Source organism: Scomber scombrus, chromosome 2 (genome assembly GCF_963691925.1).
Source record: "Scomber scombrus chromosome 2, fScoSco1.1, whole genome shotgun sequence".
NCBI lineage: Eukaryota > Metazoa > Chordata > Actinopteri > Scombriformes > Scombridae > Scomber > Scomber scombrus.
In genome coordinates this window covers 35,439,462-35,453,021 of record NC_084971.1, presented here as the reverse complement: position 1 = coordinate 35,453,021, position 13,560 = coordinate 35,439,462, and positions in this window count along the sequence as shown.

Below are 13,560 nucleotides of genomic sequence, written 5' to 3'. Positions count from 1 at the left end.
TTTGGTGGCAGCAGACGTATCTACACAAAGAGAATAAAAGTGGAAATAAATTTAATTACAGAAATATTAATTGTATGTTGTGTATTACAATCATGAGGAAAATATAATGTTGACTTCTGTAGTTTAACTAAATTATATCAGACCCGTCAGTATTTTTGGGCCCAAGGGACAAAGCTTCTTCAGTCTGTTTGCTGTATGTGCCTGAGTAAAAGTACCAATACTTGTGATCTAAGAGGTTGTCAATGTAATGAATTTATATTATTTATGTTTCAGAGACCTAATTGTTAGAGCGCCTTCTAGCAGGTTTTCGCTGTTTCCTCACAAAATGACAGAAAGAGAAAATGAACTGGTCTGTAAGTTTCAATGCACAACAATTAAAGAAAAATCTCCAGTGAGTTTTAAAATAATAACTGATCACTCGAAGATGAAAATGACCAAGAAAACAGGAACTGTCAGATGTAAAGTGAACATAATTTGAATCTTGGATTTAGATAATGTCGATATTTTTGTGTAGATGAAATCAAGAAACCTCACCTAGTTCAAAGAACGACAGCTCAGTGTGTGTATGTATGTTCATAGCTGGTAGATTTCAGTTCGTACATGTTAATGATAAATCCTCTATGCAAACAAAGCGTGGGAAGGAAGGAATGCCTTTTTTCATCTACATAACACTGCATTGCTGCATTGGCTCCCCGTAAAATCTAGAATAGAATTCAAATTCCTTCTCCTCACTTTCAAAGCTCTTAATTGTCAGGCTCCATCATATCTCCTCTCTCATCTTCTCATTCTCTTCCTCTCCTCTCTCTCTTTTTCTTTCAACCCTAACCGGTCCAGGTTTCTCCTTGTTAAAAGGGAGTTTTTTCTTGCCCTTCACGCTAAGTGCTTCTCATGTGGGAATGTTAGGTCTCTTTAAATATAATAAAGAGTAACTTGAAGAGACCTACTCTATGTGTAAAGTGCCTTGAGATTACTTTTGTTGTGATTTGGCGCTATATAAATAAAGATTGATTGATTGATATTAATTGGTGTATAATGTGTGATGTCCCTGTCTCCCTTTTACTTGGGCTTCCCGGCTCAGGAGCCAGTGGACGGGACTAGAGAGGACGTCAGGGAAACTACCTGCACCTGTGTAGTTTAGGCCTCAGCCTATTTAGCTGGCTGTTTTGTTAATCACTCTCTTTTCTCTCTTCCTTCCAGGCCTTCACCAACCAGATGGGTTAGACTTTGGGTTTTGGTTTTGGTTTTGGTTTGCACACATCACATTTCACTCATCCATATACTGTGTTCATGACTGATGTAACTGACAAACATTATTTTATTCTAACTTAATTTTGTAAAATATTATTTTATTGTATATTGTTTTATTTTATGTTATTTTTGTCATGTGTGATTCCCATTTTTTTTTGTGGACTTTGGGCCGGTTCATAACAAATGTTGTGACAATTGTCAGAGGTGCTTGGCAGCTGTTAGTCATAATTAAGTTTGGTGCAGCACAATTCAGGCTTTGCATTGAAAATGTCTACAGTGCTGAGTGCAAAGTGAATATGATCCAGAATTTTATTTAAGCCATAGGATAGGTCTGGTGATTTCTTTTGTATTTTTCTTAGAATTAACTGATCTACTAACAACAAGTATTGTTTGTGTATCAAAGTCTGATATATCTTGTTCCTCTGCTGTTGTCCAAGAACTATTAAACGCACATCAGTGAGTCAAACCGCTGCACTGAGTGACATGTTCCTTCATTATGAGTTTGGTCACATTAGTTTGTTCAGAAATGGCTCCAAAGATTAATAACAGTGATCATGTTTACAGAGAGCAGTTCTGTGCAGACACTTTCACTACTTCACTCTGACTGTTGTTGGTCAGAGGCTGAGAGGAGGAAGGTCCTCTCTTCTCTTAAGACTCCTTATCATTGATATTATCTGGCACATAAATTGACAATTTAGTAAGTCTGTGTTAAATTAGCATGAGAGGCACAAAACTTCACATCACCACAAAAAGATCTGAGATGTAAATGAGCCACAGTTCAGACTTAAAGCCACTAAATCTGCTGCAGTGTTCTTAAGTTAGGAAACAATTCCTTCCTGAAACAATATTTAGTAGAGCTCCAGAGGAGTTCTCATCTGTTAATAATTTGAAAACTACACCAACAAATACAAACCAGAGATTGCAGCAGCTTTACCTTCACTATGACTGGTGTTAGTGGGAACATCAAGAAGAGGACGAATCTGACAGGAAGAAGGTCCTCTGTTCTCTGAAGCCTCCAGATCAGTACTAACAGATACTGGGAGAGATAATTAATAATCAATAAAATATAATAATGTGCAATTTAACTATGACAATAAAGGAAGTGAAGACTTTTCCACTGACAGTGAAAGCAGAGATGTTTGTGTTAATCATGGTGGACAGATGGAGGTCTGTGTGAATGTGGAAGTTCTTCAGTATTAAAACAAATAAATAACATGAATGTAACATTTCTGTGTGATCTCCACAGTCTGGATGTGAGAGATGCATCTTGTGTGAACAGGTTCATATCTTGTTTCAGTATCTAAATGCAGCTCTCACCCTGCAGTGACATCATGTTTCTGTCTTCCTGTGACTGACCTTCTGGTCCTCTGATGTCTGATAATCTCTGCAGCAGATCATTCATGTTGATCTTCTTTAAAAGCTTCTTGGTCGCCTCCACAGCTCCAGGAAGTTGGTAGGTCTTCACCATCAGATCCACAGTGTTTTGTCTCTCTGCATTCTCCAGCTGGCAGGTTTTGATGGTTTGGTAGCCTTCCAGACTTCCATTCTTTAGGTGCCACTTGAAGTCCTTAAATTCCTCATCTGTTAAATCCTCCAGAGTTTTCAAGAGGTCTTCCTTCTTCACCATCTTTCCTTGTTAAAATTACAGAATATTTTCAACATGAATGACTTTTAATTTCCAGAAACACTATTCTACGGCCATACTATCTTCCCTGCTCTGATGCTGAGTATTGCTTTTGATTCCAAACATCACCCACTAGAAACATAAAACATTTGTATCACATGTATTGCATGCTAATTGTGGTGCCACTTGAATTCCTCAAATTCCTTGTCTATCAAATCCTCCAGAGTTTTCAGCAGTTGAACCTTTGTCGTCATCTCTTCCTGTTAAAATACAGAATATTTTTGACATGAAGGACTTGCAGTTTTCCCAAACATTAGTCCACAGATGTTCTATTGCTCCCTCATGGTCATTGTTTTTAGGTCTCTGATCCTTCCTGCTTCCCTTTTGGATTCTGCTGTCCGTTAGCTAACCTTTTTTCCTGAATAAAATACTGTTGTTAAACTTTTATTTTACCTGTTGGTTCATCTTGCTTTTGAGTCCAGACATCACCTACCAGAAACATAAAAAATAATAATCATAAATGTGTCACATGTATTGCAGGCTACTCAAATCCACCTCTCATTCAATTCCAGTGATGTTTTTAGGTAATAAAGCTTCTTGACTGTCTTAATGCCATCAAAAACTTGACAAAAGCAAATTTTCTTCAGCTCAATGCAGAAAAGACTGAGGTTATAGTTCTTGCACCAGAGAAGGTTGTCCCTGCGATCAGGAAACATTTGGGACTTCTTTCATCTGCTGTTCAATCCAGTCTAGTCAATTTAGGAGTAACTTTTGACCAAATCATGTTTTTTCCAACTGAGAAATATCAGTAAACTAAGATCAACAGTTTCAAAAACCAAGCTAGTCATGATTATACACGCATTCTTGAGTGTTTCTGCCTTAGATTGTCTTCAAATGATCCAAAATGCTGCAGCAAGACTTCTAACTAGGGCTCATATTACCCCAGTGTTACAATCTGTTCATTGGCTTCCAGTAGCATGTAGAAGGCATTTGGGTAATCTTTGTCATCAGGCTCTTAGCATTTCATCTTTATCTTAATTGTATTATTATTTTTTTAATTATTTTTTTGATTTCTATTTTATATGTATGAATGTGTATCTATGTATACAGTATCATTGTGTGTCTGTTTTGTGTGGACTGCTGTAATACCTTTTTATAGTATCTCTTGTAAAGCACTTTGTGACATCTGTCTGTGAGAAGTGCTATATAAATAGATTTTATTATTTTATTATTATAATAACTTGTGCTGTAAGGTGTAAGTACACTGAGAATTGAAGGGAATTCATTGTTTATGAGTGATTGAGCGGTAAAGACTTGGTTCAGATTTGTGAATTGGAGCCTGGGACTAGAAATGTTAGTTGTTTCTTAATTAACTACCAGAATTCTGTATTTCTTTCTTTAAAAAAAAGTATTTCACATGTAATGGTCATTTTAAAATCTTTTGAGTATTGCCTGTACACACACGCACGCACACACACACACACACACACACACACACACACACACACACACACACACACACACACACACACACACACACACACACATTTAGATTAAATATTGTATGTTTTTACCTTTTATCTTGTAAAAGATGTTTTTGGAATACATGCTGTCTATTTAATGTTGTACAGGAGTGAATATTGCCGTCCTCTGCTCTACGAAGAACTTCAACATCCTTCAACCATGACTAACTACTGATATGGTAACTGCTGAAATGCTGAACTTAACAAAAACTTACAACTCTGAAAAAAGTCCAAAGTTTCTCTGACTGGGTCAATCTCATAATGATACTCAATCAACTGGCTACCTTTGTCCTGTCTTCCAGGGTGGTGCCCAGAGGTTTACAACCAATCTTTCATAATTAATATTAAGGTCTCACAAGATTCAAGTTTTTCTCTATAAAATAAGTTAGTCACAACCCAAACGAGAATAATGAAAGGTGAGAGAACAGCACATCTTTTGGTTTATTTTTTTATAATATAGGGAAGCCTGTGAAAATATAACACAGACACTGCCGACTTTTTCTGGGTTGTAAAGTCATTGCTGCATTCTGGTTAAAAGATAAATTAATAATTCATTTTTAACTGGTTACTGCAAATGTCTAATGTTTTTTTTATGTAAGACTTTTTAACAGGACATCATCGAAATGTATTCAGTAACCATCAGACTAGTGCAACCAGTGACACTGCACTCTTTGTTTATGACTTCACGAGGAAACTGTGACTTTGATAACAAGGCTTTATAAATGAAGACACAGGTCTGCTGTGATGACCTCTGACCTTCTCATGTAACTCACAGTGATGCTGTGATAACTGTCTGCTGTCATGAATCTAAAGGCTCTGTGGTAGATAGAGTCCAGAGGTTTAAGTAGAAACAGTATGAGCATACAGGATATCTCCATAATAAAGTAAGCACAGTATGGTAGATTGTATAATGTGTGTTTTTTTATTTGGAAAGAGATACAAGTTCTGTTCCAGTACAAGAATACGATCTGAATATTTAGTTTTTGAAGATGTACTGTACAATGAATAGTTAGCCTAATGATCATATCAGCAATAATGATTAGAACATGGACAGTACACATTTATTTAACAAGAAAATAATTTAGAACAAATATTAAAACTTACATATAGATAATGATCTAACAGGTGCAGCAGCAACTAATGAACTCATTTATCAATTTATGCCTACATTTTCTTCATCAATTGTGACATTGTTCTTAATCAATAATTCATATTTTTTAGACTTATATAAAAATATGCTTAAAATCACAAAAAAAGAGAGAAAAGAGTAGGCCACAATTGTATTCATCATGAGTGGTGTTTGGAATAAAATGGAGATAGAAGAGTGTAAGTTTTGTGTTAATGCTGGTTGTTAAAACACAGTAAATATAATCAGCTGTACTCACCAGTGTTTGAGTCAGTTGTTGAGAAAGAAGTGAAGAACTCAGTTTAAGTTTCCTTCAGACAGAAACAGACAGTTGTGTTGACTGCAGCTCCTCTGTATTAACTTTCTTCTCTCATGTAGTTGTTAATTAATCAGATGAGGAAGTTGAGAGGTGTGTGCAGTCTGTCCCTGCCTTCATCAACCTGTCCTCTCTCTGATGTGTGATGTTATGCTGCCCTCTGCTGGAAACACAGACAACTTGTACAAACCTCAGTGACTTTGAGAGGAAGACTGATAGCAAAATAAAACACTTCCACACAGTTTCTTCTTCTGCACAGGATTTAACTGCAGTGATACTGTATAGCAGAGTAGTTTCATTCACCACAAAATGTCTTTTCATTCACTTTACAGCATCTGTTTTAGTCTCTGACATACATCCACATTTTCTGTCTTTTAGGAAGAAAGTTGAGGACTCAATGATGGACTAAGACACATGTTTAAAACAACCTACCATGAACTTGTTATGAGGCTTTTTAAACAATTTTATTTGGTAATTCTTCAAACACAGATCAGCCATCCAAAGTTCTTTACATGAAACTATGAAGGTAATAAAAACAATCAAAGATATAAAAAGTAAAACAATAAAACAGTGAAAGAATATAATCAATGCAGATTTAAAATCAAATTGATCAATTCTAATTCAATACACTGTAATCATATTTTTGAATAAGCAGTCAAAGGATATTAAGCAAATTAAAGAAAAAGAAAATAATAATAATATGGGGTGTGCTTGAGAGGACGCACATAACTCTGCAATATTTGGCTGAATTTGAGAAAGTCTTAGTCTTAAATCGTTCTCCACACAAAGTCTTGCTCTGTATTTTGTTTTCATGCTTGTCAGAGCTGAGAATCAACTCTCACACAAGTACGTGGTGGCAAAGGGCATCAAGGTCTTGACAGCGCATTTGGCCAGCGCAGGCTGTTCTGTGCGCAATCCGATCCAGAAATCTGGTAGGTGGCTTCTGATTAAATTCCATTTTCAGGGATCAATTGGTTGAAATCTCAATCAGACTCTCCTGTTCAGATAATGATAAAGAAGCAGGCACAGCTGTAAATGGATGACGTATCCAATTGTCTGACCTGTCAGTTTCGGGGAAATACCTGCGCAGCTGTGCAGCCAGCTCACTGAGGTGCGTGGTTATGTCACGTTTCACACTTTCTGTCAAACAGAGTTCATTTGCGCACAAAAAGTCATGCAACGACGGAAAGACCTCTGTTTTGTTGTTCTCCGTGCAGTTTAACTAGAGGTTCAACTTCTTTATCGTGGCCTCAACTTTATCTTGCACGTTGAATATGGTTGCGGAAACCCCCTGTAATCCAAGATTAAGTTCGTTCAGGCGAGAAAAAATATCGGCCAGATAACCCAGGCGTGTAAGAAACACTTCATCGTGCAAATGCTCAGACAAATGAAACTTATGGTCACAAAAGAAATCTTAAGTTCATCTTTGAGTTCAAAGAAACGTGTCAATGCTTTGCCTCTTGATAACCAGCGTACCTCTGTGTGAAGTAGTAACGTCTCATGATCACTGCCCATTTCACTGCATAATCCAGTAAATATGCGAGAGTTCAGGGGCCTGGCTTTCACAAAGTTCACCATTTTCACTGTTCTGTCCAAAACATTCTTCAGGCTGGCAGGCATTCCCTTGGCAGCAAGAGCCTCTCGGTGGATGCTGCTGTGAACCCAAGTGGCATCAGGCGCAACCGCTTGCACTACTCCGCTGTGTCTCCCGGTCATGGCCTTTGCACCATCAGTACAGATGCCAACTCATTGTGTCCACATAAGTCCGTTTGATGTCACAAAGGTGTGCAGCATTTTGAAAATGTCCTCTCCAGTTGCCCTTGTTTCCAGAGATTTACAGAAGAGCATGTCCTCCTTAATTGTCCCTTCATGAATGTACCGCACATATACCAGGACATGTGCCAGGCCCGCTACATCTGTGGACTCATCCAGCTGTAGTCCGTAAAATTCACTGGGTCGTACGCGATGTAGTAGCTGTTTTAAAACGTCCTCTGCCATGTCACTGATGCGCCGAGAAACAGTGTTGTTTGATGAAGGCATAGTCTGTATAGTTTTTTTGGCCTTTTCCCCCAGCATTGTCCCAACCATATCCATGGCAGCTGGGACAATTAAGTCCTCCACAATAGTGTGTGGCTTGCCAGTCTTAGCCACTCTGTAAATCACCATGTAAGATGCTTGTAGCCTGCTCCTATTAACGGTATCTGTCTCCCGTATGCAAGTTTTACTGATAGAAAGTCTTCTCAATTCTCGTTCAAAAAACTCCTGTGGCTTATTTCTCAAATGAGCATGTTTCGTTTCTAAATGTCTGTGCAACAGTGAAGGTTTCATTGAGTTGTTGTGAGACAGTACCTTTACACATATAACACACTGTGGCCGAGTAAATCCACCAGTACCAATACAAGTGAATCCCAAAGCAATGTAGTTTTCATCATATTTGCGCATTTTTGACGAGGTTGTTTCTCTGTCCGTCGCTGCATGCTTTCCCACATCAGGAAGCTCTGCATCCGACTCATCGTCGCTGTCCGTGGCTATGCTAGCAGCTTGGCTATCCACAGGTGCATCGCTAGCATCCCGGTCAACGGTCGACCTTGAAGGTGAAGAATAACGTGGGTTGTTGTCGCTGGAAAGTACACCTTCGACTGTGGGCTGACTGGTGATAGCAGTGGATGTGCCTCTGGAAGGGCAATTTATCCTTTTTAGCCATTTATCCATTTTTGGCGGTTAGCCGGGGGTCGGGCGACCGACTTTTGGCAGTGCAATTAATTCACTGAACACTAGAGGGTAGCCTATACAGTGTGCACGACAGTATGTGTGTTTTTTGGCAGTGTGAGCAGGCACCCTAGAGCCTAGACTGTATGTATATTTATACGCCAGTTTCAAAATGTAATCAGGCTGTTTGCAAATCATTTTATTTATTTTTTTCGCGTACCCCCTACGTCACGTTGCGTACCCCAGTTTGGGAATCACTGTCATAGACAATAGACAATAGACAATTACGATATTGCTGCTGTAGATCCTGGTGATGTGGATCAGTGAGTCGTTGTCTCACTCATTTCGGGCATACAGCTTGATGTCATCCATGTGGAGGATGTGGCTGATGGTTGCTCCACTTCAGGCCTACAGAACAGCAGAGGTAGGTTGTAAGTTAGTAGGTTAGTAGATTCACAGTGTCTCATCTCTCTGCTTTCTCCAGCTGCCATATAGAGACTTTGGGGCCTGCTAGTCTTTCATCCTTGAGGAGCCACTTGAATTCCCCAAATTCGTCATCTCTCAAATCCTTCAAAGAGCTCCATCTTCTTCACCATCCCTCCCTGTTAAAATTACAGAATGCATGCAATTACATGAAGGACTTCCGGAAACACTATTCCACAGTCAGACTTTCTCCTGTCATTGTGTTTAAGTCTCTGATCCTTCCTGCTTCCCTTTTGGATTGTGCTGTCTGCCAACTAACCTTGCCTTGATTACCTGCTCTGTTTCTTAGTGTGCCTTTTGAGTCCAAAAATCACCTAAGAGAAACATTACAAATTAAAATAATAAATGAATCACATGTATTGCAGGGTACCTGTATCATAAGATGTATGTGCACTGAAAATTGAAGGACAATATTAATGTTTACGACTGATTGAGCAGTAAAGGCTTGGTTCAGATTTGTAAATTGGTATTGGAGTGTGGGGCTAGAAATGTTAGTTGTTTGTTAATTAAGTGTCAGAATTCTGTATTTTGTTTGTATTTTTGTGAGTCAATAAGAACATTTTAAAAAGTGTATAACACATGTATACACATATACAAACAGTACAGAAAATAAGGACTCACGTGTAAAAGCAAGGTGTGAAGAAGCCACAGAGAGCTGATAACTTTGTCTGGAGATAATGGAGAAATGTATTAAATCGTGTGCAACAACATCAGTTATGTAAGTTTATTGCATGTCACACTGTGCCAGACATTACCAACAATGTCTCAGTCACAATCTGTGTCAGACTGCAAACAATTTTGTCAGATTGTGTGATGAATTTGAATCGTAAATGGAGTATAACTTGTTGTATGAAAATTCATTTTCTTCATGAAAAAGTTCAGGAAGATTTCAAAAAAAGACATTTAGAGACCTCTTACTTTAGTCAACATAAAGTCTTCCTGATTGCAAGTAAACTACAAGAAAGAGAGAGACAGTGACTAGCAGACGCTGCTGTCTTAATGACATTAATGCTACAGGACTCAACACTCCATCACAACATGTCAGATAGGTTGGTTAACTTGAATGAAGTCGACCATTCCTTAAAACAGTGAAGAGACGGAAATGTATTTAATACTCATAGAGAGACAACAGCTGTCTTTTTCCTGACTGAAGTCTTGTTGGTTGTAGATTCTTCTGCAGACTGAGAGAACTGAATCAGTGGAGTCTTTATGAGCCGGTCAGAAGAGCTGAGACACATGAAGAGAGATTAACATCTCAAACAGGAACTTAAACTACACATTTCCTCATGTGAGAGAAAAAGAACATGATTGCTTACAAGTAGTCCAGTATGTTTGGTCTCAACACCAATGAAATTAGGTCAGAACAGAACTGACAGTCATAACCCGAATATGAATGTAATGTTATTTGATGTACACATATCAATTTACAGTCATTCATAATTAATTAATGTTAAGGTCTCACACAACTCAAGTTTTTCTCTTTAAAATAAAATATTCACAAATCAAATTAGAAATGATGAAAGGTGAGATAAACAAACACACTCAAGTATTATTAAGATAAGATCAGATAAGACGTCTTTATTGTCACTGTACTTAGAATACAAAGAAATGGGCACTAGCAATCGCACCTGCTCTATCTCTTTCAATGTCTTTTCCTTTTCTGGCTGAGACGTCGTCCTGAAAAGCCCGCTCCGATCAAGCTTAAAGACCTCCCAGTATGAAAATACGATGTAATATGATAAATTCACGATATATTGCCTCATATCAACTACTAAGATGTTTGTTCATCAGGAATTGATTACTGTATGTGAAAGTTAACGTGAGGAGCCGCATCTCTCCTGAGCTCTGGTAAGCAATGCAAAGCCACATGTTGCTAATAGGCTAAACCTCCATCTTAGCTTGTTGACATTAGTTGACCACATGATGCCTTTGTTCACATACTTTTCTTAAAACAAATCGGAGTTATGGTACTGATGCCTAATGTTTAACACTACCGTGGTCCAGTTTGTATCACTGTAATTTGCCTAGAATGTCTTAAAAAAGATCGCTAATAGCATTAGCTGCTATGCTAACGGCTAATGCTGCAGCTAACTCAGCTAAGCTAACTTAATGACAGCTGGTGCAGCATTAAAGGTGCATTACACCCATTTCTGTTGTATTTAAGTCAATCAAATAATTAAAGGTATATAGTACCTGATATAGTTATCAATTGGTAAGGCTAAGGGTGCTACACTACTACAAGTATTCAGCAACACACAATCAATCATGACCCGTCATAAAACTATACAACAAAATAAAAACTAAGGCAGGTAAAATTAAGATAAGCCAGGTAAGTAAAAACAAAGTGCTGTGAGTGCAATAGTCTGTGGAATATTGCACTAATATATATTGCATATATATAAATGGAGTTTTTAAAAGTGTGTCACTGTCTGTTTATTCAGAGTCTGGATGGCTTTGGGAAAGAAACTGTTCAAGAGTCTGTTGGTGTGTGTTTTTATTGACCTGTAGTGCTGTGGTGGAGCGAGCTAGAGAGTGAATGAAGAGAGAGAGAGAGAGCGCTGACAGTAAGAAATCCGGTAAATCAGATCAATAAAATGTTATTTTCTGATTGTTTCACAGCGGTTCCGTTCAACAGCACTAATAAACTTCCCCACACACCTCCACTCAACCCTGCAGCTCAGCCTCAAACCTCTGAATGTGAAACACCTGCGTGCTGTTTAAAACACAGCATTAGCTTTATGCTGCTTTAGTTGTTTCACTTTAAAAAGTCTTAATGAGAGATCTTCTTTATTTCCATCTCAATCAACTCTGATCCTGATCCACTTCTAAGACATCTGGAAGTCTGTTATTGATCCGCAGACAGTTAGCTTAGTTATTATGGAAACACAATGTAAAAACAGATATTTACTGAAACAGTGTTTTATATGTTCATCAGTAATAAACTAGTTGAACTTTGATAGTCTTTTATTGTTTGATTGGAACATTTATTAACATGGTAAAAATTCTTTCTTGTGCTTAATGGGTGTGACCTTTTTGCTGTGTCATCACCGTTCAACCAGTTGTTAAATAACTAAAGCACAAAAAAAAGTCTAGATATAACCTCTGAATGTTGTTCTCAGAGTGCACCAGAATGATGCATTTGACTTAAAATGTAAAAAATTTGGAATAAAACACTGGAAGATATTAGAGAAGACACCAGCAAGTTTGTGTGCACAAGCCCTGAGTAATTTTCTTTTCCAGCAGCCTTCTGCTTCTTCTTCATGTTCCTGTACAGTCAATGCCTGGGTGCCTGTAACAGGGGAACGTGTGTGAGAGTGGAGTGTTAACTTCATACCGATCAAAGAAGCAATTGAGCTTCTCTGCCAGTGAAGCTGTGCTGTTAGAGTCAGTGGTGATGCTTCCCCTGTAGTTTGTAATTTGCTGAAGTCCCTGCCACATCTGCCTAGTGTTGTTTTCTGTAAAGTTTTCACTTGTATGCCCGTAAGGCATGTTTGATACCTCTTTTAAGGTTGGCTCTTGCAGTGCTGTAGAGGGCCCTGTCCCCTGACTTGAAGGCCATATCACCAGCTTTGAGGGATACATGGACATCTTTCAACATCCAGGGTAAAATTTAATTTTGTACATGTTTAAAAAAAAATCTAATTGAGTCTATACTAAATAAAGAAGCCTGTGAAAATATAAAGAAGACTGCTGACTTTTTCTGGGTTGTAAAGTCCTCACTGCAGCAATCATGGTAACTTCATCTTAAAATGTAACTTGTGTTGTATCTTAGAGAAAAGAAAAATATAACCTGACAACAACAACTAAGTCAACTCATAAATTGTCTTCTATTGTGAATACAGTTGATAAAAATGTAATCTTACAATAAGAATTTTGGATAATGTATCTTTAAGAGATGTGTGTGGGGAGGTAGAGAGAGGGAGGAACCAGTTCCAGTCCTCTGTCATGAGATCAGAGGTTCTGGCTCAGAGATGACGTTATTTTATTATAAAGAGGTCAGGTGGTGATATGATATGATGTTATTATATTATAAAGAGGTCAGGTGGTGATATGATATGATGTTATTATATTATAAAGAGGTCAGGTGGTGATATGATGACACGATATGATGATATGATTTAAGCAGTTATACAATTTTGACATTTCATTTTAAAATCAATTTTGACACCTGTGTAATCACATGGCTTTAGTGTGAATATTTGAAATGTAATTCTTAAAATAAATATTCATTTTTAATGAATTCTTATGAATTATCAATGTTTTCTAGGGTTACACCATGGTACATATAAACTGAGCAAACCTGACCAAGTCCAACAATGTAAGTTTATGAGTAATTGTTAAGAGTTTCTGATCAGGGGTTGTTCTCTGTAAAACCACTTCCTGTTATATGGCCATCACAATTTAAAAAAATTGCCTTTTAAATGGTGGTTACACTTTGAGACACTTCACATGTGGTTCACTTGACTATTTAATATTAAGAACAATTGTATTCCATTACCTTTATTTAATATAAAAGTTATAATGTTATTTG